This window comes from Bidens hawaiensis, unplaced genomic scaffold (assembly GCF_021521415.1).
Source record: "Bidens hawaiensis isolate Kalapana, Puna unplaced genomic scaffold, B.hawaiensis_p1.1 tig00049650_1, whole genome shotgun sequence".
Classification (NCBI taxonomy): domain Eukaryota; kingdom Viridiplantae; phylum Streptophyta; class Magnoliopsida; order Asterales; family Asteraceae; genus Bidens; species Bidens hawaiensis.
This window is the reverse complement of record NW_027498878.1, coordinates 37,169-50,341: the sequence shown is the minus strand read 5'-3', so window position 1 is coordinate 50,341 and position 13,173 is coordinate 37,169. Positions and strand designations below refer to the sequence as shown.

The following is a 13,173-nucleotide window of genomic DNA, read 5'->3' as shown; positions in this document are numbered from 1 at the left end:
GGTAATCGGAATACAAAGAAAGAAAAGAGCTCTGAATAATAAACAAGAAGATGAAGTATAAAAAACTCTAAGGGCTGGCTTTTATAGGCCTAGGAGAGAGAAAATTTGGTGCTGATCGGACTTCACGCGCCCCCACTCGCAGGTGTAAGCCAACGCGAGCGCGACACGTGTCCTTGCCACTGTGTGAGGGGACACGAAAAGAAACTGTACAGCTGCTGCCAGAGTTCACGCGCCACCACTCGCAGGAACGGACCAACGCGAGCGCGACACGTGTCCCTGACAGCATGTGAGGGGACACGAAAGGCAACTGTAGCACCTCGAGCACACGAAAGGCCTGACACGTCTCCATCACTGACGCATGTCAGCAACAACCAACCACGTGCAGGGACGATTCGTTTGCAACCAAAAGGATAGAATTTCGCGCAACGATGAATAATAAGAAGAAAAAGACAAACCCCTACTAAAAGAACAAACTGTTAAGTCTAATATCTATCTTGCCTCGCTCGCGCGAGACAAGACACACATTAGACTGGGGGGGCTTGAAGAGGTATGTACCCGCCTCAACACCGAGCAAGGCGGGTCAACCCACAAGATATAGACAAGAGGCTTGAAATCAAGACATTACGAAGGCACAAAGCCAAAACCTATGCGCATGGCGCATATCACATATGCTCACGCATCACATGCTCAGGCATCATATGCCCAGGCACCACACATGCTCAGGCATCATATGCCCAGGCACCACAGATGCCCAGGCATCACATATGCTCACGCATCACATATGCTCACGCATCACATATGCTCACGCATATCACATATGCGCGTGGCGCATCAGCGCGCGGCGCATATCACATGCTCGTGCATATCACATCTGCGCATGAAACATCTGCGCGTGAGAATAAAGAGAAGACCTCGCGCATCCTCAGGATTGGCGCATATCACACATGCACATAATCAACCTCGTCCTTATCCAAATCAGGATTAGGCAACCTTGATTGTGCACGTCAGACAACCTTCCAGAAGGTATCTTTTTAAGGAATAAGAATATGCTGATGTTGACAGCTGCCAATGAAAGGTGGACAACTCAGCAAAACCCATGTGCTACCACGTGATTATAACCAATGAAAAGGCACCAGGTGTCCCCAAGGACACGTGGCGCAGAGCAATTGGAGGAGGCCAGCAAGGCCCTGATTAGGTCTGAGCCCAATCATTGGAAACCCTAGCACTATAAATACAACATCAACTCCACAAGGAGAGGCATCATCCAATATCATCCAATATCATCAAATATCATCTGATAACATCCAATTACAGAGTATTCAGCTATTAAGCAATACACTCCAAATTCTTTACTCTCACATATTATTATCTTCTCCCACAGATACTTATTCTCACACCGGAGGGTTACCCCAAAGAGGACCCCTCTGTCCCTTTCTGAGGGGTAAGTTTACGGTGCTGTTCATTTTGTAGGTGGAAGAACCCAGATCCAAGAGAAACCATCGGTGAAATAGCATAATCACACCCGAGGAAAGTAGATCGTCTACCAGTGAGTCGATCCACGCTTCTTCAAAATACAATACTTTAATCAAATGTTTGATAAATTACACAAAGCAAAGTGCACATACATTACAAAACATGATACATGAAACATGAAATACCAAATTATATAACCCCACACATGAAACATGAAACAATAGCATCCCTAACAACCTTAGAAGCTTCAAATGTTGTCCACGTCGCGGCCCTCGATAACATTGGATATAACCACGTTCGAGTTTCGACTAGAGCAAGTATTGCGAATTTCACCTTGTGTGCCAGTCAACACTTGCATTTTCCCCATCCTCACCATAACATCCACAAACCTCTCAAAAAACAATGTTTGATTAGCCGCAAAGCTCGTGACAATGTCTCGGGTCTATCCCCAGTGAACAAATCTTGGTCAGAAGTTAGGAGTCCTTGATTGTTTGTTAGAGAGACAAAGTACCTATTATCAAACAAGTTTGGGGACCTAATGTCCAAGAATGTAGTGACATTTGTTGTGTTTAGTGATGGAAAAACACCTCTTAAGGGTTTTAGCAAATGTTTCATCCATAGTTGTGTCTTGTGTGGGGTAAAGTCGTCGTGCGAACGATGAGCAATCAGCGACACCGAGAGTGTGGGCCCCTGAAAGGGCCACAACATCGATGGCGTCAAAGTTTCTAGCGGCAAGGTTGGTTAGTAACGTGTCCGTAGGGACAAATGGTGATGGAAGATTGTCGAGTGTTGCACTTACTGTGGCAAATGTGAGTCCATCTCTTCGACCTAGAGGAACGCCATATTCTGGACCGCTAGTCTAAAACACGTATAAAAACACGATTATATAAATATATCAAATGTAACTAGATTGAACACATAACTGATTCGGTTGAGTCCATTTGAATAGGTTGAACCGAGGAAATATACCAAATTTCACAAAATACTAAAAAAAATTATAGAATCTCATTTATCATCAATTCATTTACTATTTCAGACTTTATATTTCGTTTATTTTAAACACTTTATCATATTGATTATTTCATGTTTCATATTTTGTTAACATGTTAAACTCACAACAAAATACAAAGTATGGATTAGTATATATATATATTAAGTTTTAAATTATTTATAACGTCATTTGGTATGTAAAACGTCAGACCAGTGAACCGGTACATGACTGGTCCGATCATAAAAACATTATGGAAAGATGTGTGCGAAAATTTTATCAAGACAACAGCGTCGCGTGCAACCAATGCAGTGATATCAGCACAAGAGACACTACCAGCACCGCATTCATTGTGAACCCTACTACGAATATCCTCAATAACATTGAACCCCCTTAAACTTAGGTTTGGCGGTGCAGTTTGCTCGCTATCAACCGACCCACTTGCCGAACCATCCAACAAAACCGAACCATCACAACCCTATAACAATAAAACTATCATCAAACATATAGAAATAAATAGTAAACTTTAGTTACAAAGCAAGATATACATAATGCATATTATGCATATACTTTTAAAAAGAAGACCTTTATAAATATCAAACTTGCGTGGTTTTTCATTCGTTTAAGCTTAATTTGTTTCGAGCTTTTATAGCTAATCAGTCTCAAGTAGCTTACAAGCGACATGACTCCTCTACATATCCTTAAGAAGCACAGATCACTAATTTGTTCATTTGTACGCTTCACACGTTAAGCTCCTTTTGTGATGGATAACCTATGTTTGTTTGTATGTGAAATCCTTTTGAATTTTCATTTTATGTAACGTTTGTGATTTAAACCCAACATCTCTCATGTAAATGAGAGAACTTTACAAATATTGATTTTGTAATTTAGTCACCTTTATTCGTTTGTCTATTATTTCTTATTATTTTTCAAATGTAAGATACTATATATTAAACTTTATGTAATATTTAAATATCAACCGTTCTTGAGTTCAGTTCAACCAGTCTGATCAGTGAACCAGAAAGACGGTCGGTTCAATGACCAGTCCGGTTAAACAATGTTAAAAATGAATAAATGGTTGATTGGTGTTATATATTTATACCTGAACAAAACAATCATGGAAATGAACTCTTAATAAAGCAGCAGCAAGAGTCACATCTTCAATGATCACTCTCTCCATTTGTGTTCTAATTATTGATTCCAAATTTGGACAACTGCTTTCATAAAAAATTCCAAGAAAGCCCCTCCACTATTGGCTGTTGTTGTGCTTCTAAACCCTGCAAATGCATTATCATCATTATCAACACAGCCACACTCATTGCAAGTGTGTGGAAGGGCATTTTTGTTACTTTACAAGCCATTGCTGGTTAGGTTACTAGCTTTTATTTGTGTTTGATGTACCACCTATGTACAAAAGTGATGGATTATTTATAGGTGGTGAGATGTTTCTACAAAGCCTTTCATGTTTGTAAGATTGGCTTTTTTTGGTACCCTAAAGTGTTATCCATGTTGGTTTTCCCATGCATGTAGGGGTGCAAACAAGCCGAGTTGCTCGCGAGCTACTCGAGATCGGCTCGTTTAAAAGCTCGAACGAGCCGAGCTTGATCGAGCCCGAGCCCGAGCCCAAGCTCGAGCCTAAAAAGTAAGCTAATTTAATAAACAAGCCCGAGCCCGAGCTTCACTTTTCGAGCTCGAGCCGGCTCGCGAGCCTAAACTAGCCTGTAATTTATATAATTTTTTAAAATATATATTTAATAATTAATATATATAATGTTATAAAAAAATAAATAAAAATAACTAATTACTTACACAAAAAAAGTTATAATAGAAAAAATATATAAAGCAATTATATTATTTAAAAATAGTTTATAAGTGGTAAACGATCCGAGCTTGAGCCGAGCTCGAGCTTGAAAATCTATTCACGAGCCGAGCTCGAGCTTTGAAAATAGAGCTCGAAACGAGCCGATAATGGTAACGTTAAAGAATTAATTCTTTTGTTTAGTTTCGATGCCATAATCTGGTACCGATCGAATTCGCATTGATTAGCTGCAAAAACACATGTGTTTTGTTTTTATTTTAACATATTATTTTGTTGTATTTGGGTGTTTACGAATTAATTTTGTTGTTTACTTCCATTGCCGTAACCTGATACCGACCGAGACCGAATTCGCGTCGAATCGGTATATTAATTTGCCTACCAAGCGTTGATATCTTTGTTTGTCTGCCAATTTTGCTTCTTCTTCCATGTAAAGTTTTTGGTTAGCCATCATTGAAGTGTCAACCGGTTTGCAATCGATCATCCCTGTCTCAGCTAGGAGGTCAAGAACATATTTCTTTTGGAATATGAAGATCCCTCGTTCAGACCTTAGTACCTCAATTCCAAGAAAGTATTTAAGCCTTCCTAAGTCCTTCATTTCGAAGTTTGTGAACAAATTTGCCTTTAGCTTCTTCATTTCTTCATCGCCGTTTCCTGTAATGATCATGTCATCAACATATATAATCAAACAAGTTACAAGTTTACCTTGGCGTTTAAGGAACAACGTGTGATCAGAGTTGTTTTGTTGGAATCCATATCCTTTCATTGCTAGAGTAAATCTGCCAAACCATGCTCGAGGTGATTGCTTAAGCCCATATAGTGCCCTTTTTAACCGACATACTTCCTTTGTCTTGAAGTTCTCTGTGAACCCGGGTGGAGCTTCCATATAAACTTCTTCTTTTAATTCTCGTGCAAGAAGGCATTCTTAACATCAAACTGATAAAGTGGCCATACTTGATTTGCAGCGATCGAAAAAAGGACTCGGATTGTGTTAATCTTGGCTACTGGGGAGAATGCCTTTGAGTAGTCAACTACGTATGTTTGGGTATAGCCTTTAGCCACTAACCTTGCTTTATATCTTTCAATAGTTTCGTCTGGTTTGCGTTTAATTGTAAATACCCAACAACATCCCACCGGTTTCTTTCCTATAGGAAGATCACACTTCTCCCATGTGTTGTTTTTCATTAACGCCTTCATCTCTACGTCCATTGCATCTTTCCAATTCTTTGATGTCAAAGCTTGTTCCATAGAAATTGGAATTTGTTCATTGTAAAGGGAACAAGTAAAAGCCTTGGCTTCTTTGGATAAGTTTCCTTCGGTTATATTTGCCATGGGATACCTAGAGGATTTAGACTATTTTTCTGGAGAGTATCGTTTTGCAGGTATTCCTCTATTGACTCTTGGTGGTAGAATATATTTCTCGGTTCTTTCTTCTTCTATTGTACCTTCTTCCTGTACTGGATCTTCTTGTTCCTCTTGCACTGTTTGTTCTATTTCTATCTCATGGTTGTCAATATTTTCATTTTCATGATTTTCATATATATCAATTTTTTGATTTTCATAAGATTGTTCATCTGTTATATCTTCATCAGATTTACTTACCTTAGACACCAGGATGGGAGGATTTTGGTCTGTAACACTGATGGTTGGTCCACCAGGTTGTTGCGAAGTCAGTGACTCGTCCTGGGTACTGTGATTGACTTCTGCGGATGTTGAAACCCATTTTGGAACCTAGTTTAACCAACTTAGTGCATCTTTCTCCCCCTGACTATGTTGGGAGGTATAAAAGAATTTGGTCTCTAGGAAGTCACAGTTCATGGTAATATACATATGAATATTTTTTGGATTATAGCAGTGGTACCCTTTTTGGTTGACACCATAGCCTACAAACACACATTTTTAGCACATGGGTCTAGTTTGGTTCAATTGATTTTTGGTTTGTAGACAAAGACGGAGCACCCGAATATTCGTGGTTGTAATGTAAGGGCGGGTGGCAGTTTTGTAAATTCATAAAGAGTTTGAAGAGGGGTTTTTAGGTAAAGGGCTTTTGTTGGTATTCGATTGATAAGATATGCGTCAGTAGCTAGAGCTTCTAGCCAGAAGGACTTGGGTGCTTGAGATTCAATTAGGAATGCTCGAGTTATTTCCAATCAAAAATGCGGTTTTTTCGTTCGACAGTGCTATTCTATTCGGAAGTGTGTGAGCAAGACGTTTGGTGAATTATTCCTTTTGTTTGACAAAATTGCTTCATTGAATTGTTTATGAACTCCCCACCATTATCGGATCGAATAATTTGGATATTGGTTTTAAATTGAGTTTGTATCATAGCATAAAATATAGTAAATTTATCAAAAACTTCATATTTATGTTTTAGAAAATAAATCCATGTCATACGAGTGCAATCATCAACAAAGAGAGCGAAAAAACGAAAGTGTCGTCCACCAACAACTTTTGCTGGACCCCATTCGTCTGAATGAATAAGGGAAAAAGGTAAATTAACTCTTGTGTTATTTGGTTTAAAGGTATGTATGTGACTTTTAGCTAAAACACAAGTTTCACAATTTAATGGTTTATTGGAAGGAAATAATTTAGGAAATAAAAGATGTAAATAACCGGTGGAAGGATGTCCCAATCTTCTATGCCATAGCCAAGCTTCTCTATCTGTAGTAATGTGAGCAAGCATCACAGTACCTTGTTAAGTCACTTCTTCCACATAATATAATCCTTTACGTTCAGTGTCATGCCCAATGATCGCCCCCGTCCTGGTATCTTGTAGTATACGAAATGTAGAGTGCATTAAGGTTGTGCAATTCAACTCTTTTGTCACATGACTAATAGATAACAATTTATGTGATAAAGACGGAACATATAGACAATTAGAGAGTTTTAAAGCTGGGGATATTTCAACAGTCCCTGCCCCTTTAACGGGAACTATCCCCCCATTGACGGTTTTGATGTGGTCGATTATGGATTTTAGATTTTAAAACCATGTCGGATAGGTCAAACGTCATGGTATCAGTAGCACCACAATCAAAAATCCAAGATTTGTCTAAATGTTCACTATTTTTAACCATATTAGCATGTCCATGAGTTTTTGATGTTATTTCTTTAATTCTAGTATCCATAATATCATTATTTTTTTTATTATCTTTTAACAAAATAGAACATTGAGAATGGTTTTCCAAAAAAGAATTAGTTTTAAATTCATTTACTACACATTGATTAGAATGAGTATCGTGAATAACATTTTTATCAAGGGTTTTATCTAATAATTTTAGAACTTGAGGGTCAAAACAATTATGATTAAAAAGAGAAGGGTCTGAGAATATATTGGCAAAATCGAATCCACCAAACACTACTGGTATCGTTTGTGTTCCCGACGGTGGCAACAACCTTTCTTCCTTCCTTCCTTATCTTGTGATCGCTGTTAAGAGTTTTTCTGACCTGTCCGCCCTTTGGACAGAAATCCTAGACCTCCGGATTCATGTGACTCGTTGGCTGCAAATCCAGCCGCCACACAGTTTTGAGAAGATGAGTTGTCGGTGGTAGTCTTGAGTATGCCATTCTTATAGTTTTTGTGAAGTTAAAAGGCTTGAAAGAAAAAATAGAAGATGAGCAGGTGATCATCCTAAGATTGTGAATTTGGAATATTGAAAAGGTATATTTATTCAATTGAATTGTTACGAAAAGACAAAGAATGAAAAATAAATAGTGAATACAATGAATTGAAAAAGGAAATATAATAATAGTTTATGGCTGGAAAATCCTTGATTGATCTCCAACGGTCTTGGTCTTGAGCAATATGGAAGGCCATCAAGAATTATCATAAATAGGAAATGATGAATATCTTGGTCTTATCCATTTTTATTTTTCTAACAGAATCGTAGCCGCACCGCAAGGGTTTTACCAACCAACTACAATTCGCTTTAAATACGTTTTCTTATCATAAGCTATACGAGTGACAATACTAATTTGGGTGTTTACTTTTTGGGTTTATTATCGTTACCTTTACGAACCCAACCAATAGAATTCGTGTTGTTATGTTGTTGCAGTTTGACAAGTTTTGTTACCTAGTTTAAATCATTATGTTTTGTTTATGTTATTAAAGACAAAGGTTTCTACTTTCTAGTGCTTGTTTTAGATAAAGTTTTATATTGTAACATAAATATAAATAATTCAGTTATGATTGTTAGGGATCAAATGATAAGTTTCATACTAGATTAACTAAAAAATTAAAATAAACAAACAAGAACAAAAAATAACCTAACGAAATAAATTAACATGAACAATCAGTTTAACATAAAGTCATAAACAATGAACAAATTGTAAATAGTGAGAAATTAGAAGACGACTTACAGTTAAGGATGAAAAGAAGTGGTATTCGAGTGATGAAAATACTCGGTTCCGGCTCTAAAAGTTAGAAAAAATTTTGAGTATAGATCTAGTTATAAGCCGAAGAACGAAAATTAAATTTAAGGCGGGTAGGGATTTAATGGTTGTCACTTCTCGCTATTGGTAGGCCGATTTTCATTTAAGACAATGCAAATGCGTATTATCACAATCCCAAAAGTAAAACCCTAAGTTCATAGGTTCGAATTTGACTAGATGTTTGGAGAATCGGGAACTTAATTTTCTTTTCTTTTAACGGACCTAATGTAAGCTGACTCTACTCCAACATAAATCTACTTCACGTCTCAAATAAGACTCGAACCAACCAACTTTTATTAGCGAGCTTCAATATTTATGTAAGTTTATATTATTCCCAAATATTCGTTCTAGTTTCACATATACACCCCTATGATTTTGATATTGACAAATCTTAGAGTTTTAAAATTTGAATTTCTGAAAATGAGATTACTTTAATACGAGATTTGTAAAGGTTATGTTTAATTTAAACGGGTTTGGAACAGTTTTGAGTCAAACCTGCAAACACGTTTAGCTAAAATGGTCTACGTTTAGCTAAAATGGTCTGGTTGATGTCAATTTGGTAGGTTCATAGGTTTTTAAATTTTATACTTTTTTAAGGACCTGCTATTTAGATACCCTCTCACTCTTTAGAAAGGATGTATATAAAAGAGAAAATGTGTGTAAAATGGGTGTATGAATAGCAAAAAGGGTGTCTGAGTAGACAACCCCTTTTTTTTATCATCAATGATTCCATTACAATAATCTGCTCATCATATATTTGTTGTTTTCAAATTCATCTTCATTGATCAACAAAACAAAGCAAAAGTGCACATAGATAATACATTACAAAACATGAAACGATAAACGTAAACGCAAAACGATTACATCCCAACTACCTTAGAAACTCTCGACGTTGTCCATATTGTCCTCGACAACATTCGATATAACCAAGTCGTTTGAGTTTCGCTTATTGCAAGTATTGCGGATTTCACCTTGTGTGCCGGTCAACACCTCCATTTGACTCATCTTCACCATAACGTCGACAAATTTCTCAAAAAACAACGTTTGGTTAACCGCAAAGTTCTTGACAATGTCTCGGGTCTTTTTGTTAGTGTACAAATCTTGGTCGGACGTTAGGACGCCTTGTTTGTTCATTAAGTCGACGAAGTACTTGTTATCAAACACGTTTGGAGAGCGAAGGTCTAAGAAAGTAGTGGCATTTGTGTTTTGGGTTGGGCAGACGCCTTTTAGGGTGTTGGCGAAGGTTTTATCCAAGGTCGTGTCTTGTGTAGGGTAAAGTCGTTGTCCGAAAGACGAGCAATGGGCGACACCTAGAGTGTGGGCCCCTGAGAGGGCTACAACGTCAGTGGCGTCAAAGTTTCTAGCGCCAAGGGTGGTTAGTAGTGTGTCGGTCGGAACAAATGGTGATGGAAGATTGGCAAGTGTTGAGTTTCTTGTGGCGAATGTGAATCCATCTCTTCGGCCTAGAGGAACGCTATATTCTGGACCACCGGTCTGAAACACATACAACATGACAAAAAACATTTTAATGCACACATACAATATGTCACTTGTACACGTGTGTAAAAAGGAAAACCATTGTTTTTAAAAATGGACTGACCGAAAACTGACTACATAACAGATTCAGTTAAGCGGGGAACTAGAAGTCTAGACGACTAGACCGGATGGTTGGACCAATAAGCAGATGGTTCAGTGATCAATCCGGTTATGAAAACTACGAAAAAAGGTGTGAGGATTTACCAAGACAACAGCGTCACGTGCAACTATGGCAGTGATATCAGAACAAGACACGCTACCCGCGCCACACTGTTTGTGAACCCGACGACGAAGATCCTCAATGACGTCGAATCCCCTTAAACTTAAGTTTGGTGGAGCCGTTTTCTCGCTATCAACCGGTCCGCTTGCTGATCCATCCAACAACACCGAACCTTCACAACCCTATTAACAATAAAACTGTCATCAAATATTCGGAAATAAATAAATATTAGAACTTTGTACAAATATAAAACACCAAGTACAAACTTTAGTTACAAATTTACAATGGTATAAAATATATAAAGCAAGATAGTAGCATCAATAGACATAACTTTATATACAAATGATTATATTCTGTCTGTTGTCTTTAAGGAAAAAACTTTAGAGGAAGGTTAAAAATGAGAAAAAGCATTTCGGGTGGACAATTTATTAATTAATTAAAGGCAGTTTTGTCCTTTAATCATTATATGATAAGCCACAGAAATTACAAAACCGAAAGTGAAACCGGGCAGCCTAGGGTCGTAACTCATAAACAAGTCAAATATAATCGAGTCCAAGCGCGTCTAACTGTCTAAGCTTATGCTCATAAGTCATACTCAGTTGTTATATGAGAATTCTGCTTGTGTCAAGCTCTATAACTAACGCTCGAGTTTGTCTTGTTAAAAGGTTTATAATTCAAACTTAGCTCGTTTATTATTTATTAAATAAATAATTACCTTATACATAATTATAGTTATATATATATTATATATCACAAAATATATACTATTTGCTTGATTTATATCAAATATGTTCATAATAGTATTTATTATATAGTTATATTTTTGTTGTATGAATAGTTTTATTATATTTATATAAATAGTAAGGCTCGCAAACTTAGTTAAGCAACCTAAGCTCGGAATATAGTCTTGGGCTCGTTTATTAAATAAGGCCTTAATTTAGACTTTAAGTGATCTATTAAGCTTTGTTCTTTTCAAGTTTACAAGCCGATCTTTAGTAGCTAGGGAATAACTCGACTCATTCGGGCCCTCTAAAAGGCGCATATCATTGATTAGTTATTAAAATGATTAAAAATAAATAAAAAAAATAAAAAGCATAGATGTTCGTGTGTTATTATTTCAACCTTATAAAAAATATTGTGTGACCAGCTTTTCTTCACCAGTTATCTTTATCCCTAACATGAACTAGCTTAATTTGTGTATTAAATACTATACTCAAGGGTGTGACAAATTAGATTTTTTTTACTAAATATGCAGTTATTAATTGCATGTTTTCATTATGTAAATGAAAGTATTACAAACACTCTTATAAGTTATATCATATGAAGAAAACATTTGACAACTTTATTAAAAATAAGTTGATGTCCTAAATCTAGATATATAAATCAACTACACTTCAAATTTGTTTAAATTCTTTTACTTCTAAAATGTTGCTTTTTTGTTCAGAGTTTGTTCTTTTCATTAACTAAAGATTAGTGTTTAAATCGAAATAAAAGAAAAAACACCGAATTAAAAGAAAAAACGAGCAACAAGCTGTCACACTAGCTTTTTTGATAGCAAAACTAAGGGGTTGTTTGAAAACCTTGTTCTAAGCAATTAAGAATGAATCGGTCCACATATTTCTAAAACTTACTCGCTAAGAAAGTTCATGAACAGTTAAGTTGTATCTGTGAACCAAATACGATCTGCCTCTGACCAATGTTACCAAACAACCCCCAACATTTATTGACCGTGAGATTACTATTCAATCATGACGCATTGAACAGACTAACTATGCTTAACAGGCCGTCGGGAAACCAAAAGTGTCAATCCAATTATCCAAATGTTATTTTAGTATTTTATTTTTTATATTATTCCTTTACAAACTATATTTCAAAATATTATTCATACCTGAACAAAGCAATCATGAAAATGAAGTCTTAAACAAAGCAGCAGCAAGACCAACATCCTTCTTGATCACCTTCTCCATTTGCTTCCTAATTATTGATTCCAGTTTTGGACAACTACTTTCATAGTATTTCCAAGAAAGCCCTTTCACTATTGGCTGCTGCTGTGCCTCTAAACCTTGCAAATGCATTACCATCACTACCAACAAACCTACACTCACTGCCACTGTGTGAAAGGGCATTTTAGTAATTTTACAAGCCATTGTTGGTCACTAAGCTTTTCTTGTTAGTGTTCAACTACAAAATAGATGGATTATTTATAACTGAGGTATTTCTGAAAAAGCCCCTCATGTTTGAAAGATGGCATTTTTAGTCCCTCAAGTGTTAAGTAATGTGGTCCATGTGGGGTTTCCCATGCTAGCATCTAGGGTCTTGTACCCTTTGGTCATCTTTGAAACATGAAGTCTGTGTTGTGTACAATAAATATGTTAAAAAAAAATTTAAGAATAACAAAGGATTTTTATATTTTTGTTTATTCTAGAACCTTTATAATAATATTCTTGTAATTCTATGGTTTTTATTTTTTTAAAATACAAATCTTACATTTTTACTTAATTACATTGTTTATATTCGTTTTAACTTAATTTATATCTTGTTAAAGAGTTCCTAGGCAATATATAATATGAATTGTCATATAGACTTGAAATGATAATTAAAATTACAAAAGAAGGTAAATATCATATAGACTTGAAATTTTAATAAAATATTACAAAAGAAAGTAAAATATAAAATCATTAAAAATAAAGACGATTTGAGAATTTAATTAAT

General features: G+C 36.1%; 2 pseudogenes across 1 annotated transcript; both read right to left on the bottom strand.

Moving 5' to 3' along the window:
• Nucleotides 1–1,720: 1,720 nt before the first annotated feature.
• Nucleotides 1,721–3,822, bottom strand: LOC143598112 (peroxidase 12-like; annotated as a pseudogene).
• Nucleotides 3,823–9,461: 5,639 nt separating this feature from the next.
• On the bottom strand, nucleotides 9,462–12,672 carry LOC143598118 (peroxidase 12-like; annotated as a pseudogene). Its single transcript, XR_013147053.1, has 3 exons — nucleotides 12,350–12,672; nucleotides 10,446–10,643; nucleotides 9,462–10,199 (listed from the first exon to the last, which is right to left on the bottom strand). The product of XR_013147053.1 is annotated as a peroxidase 12-like (transcript).
• Nucleotides 12,673–13,173: the final 501 nt, after the last annotated feature.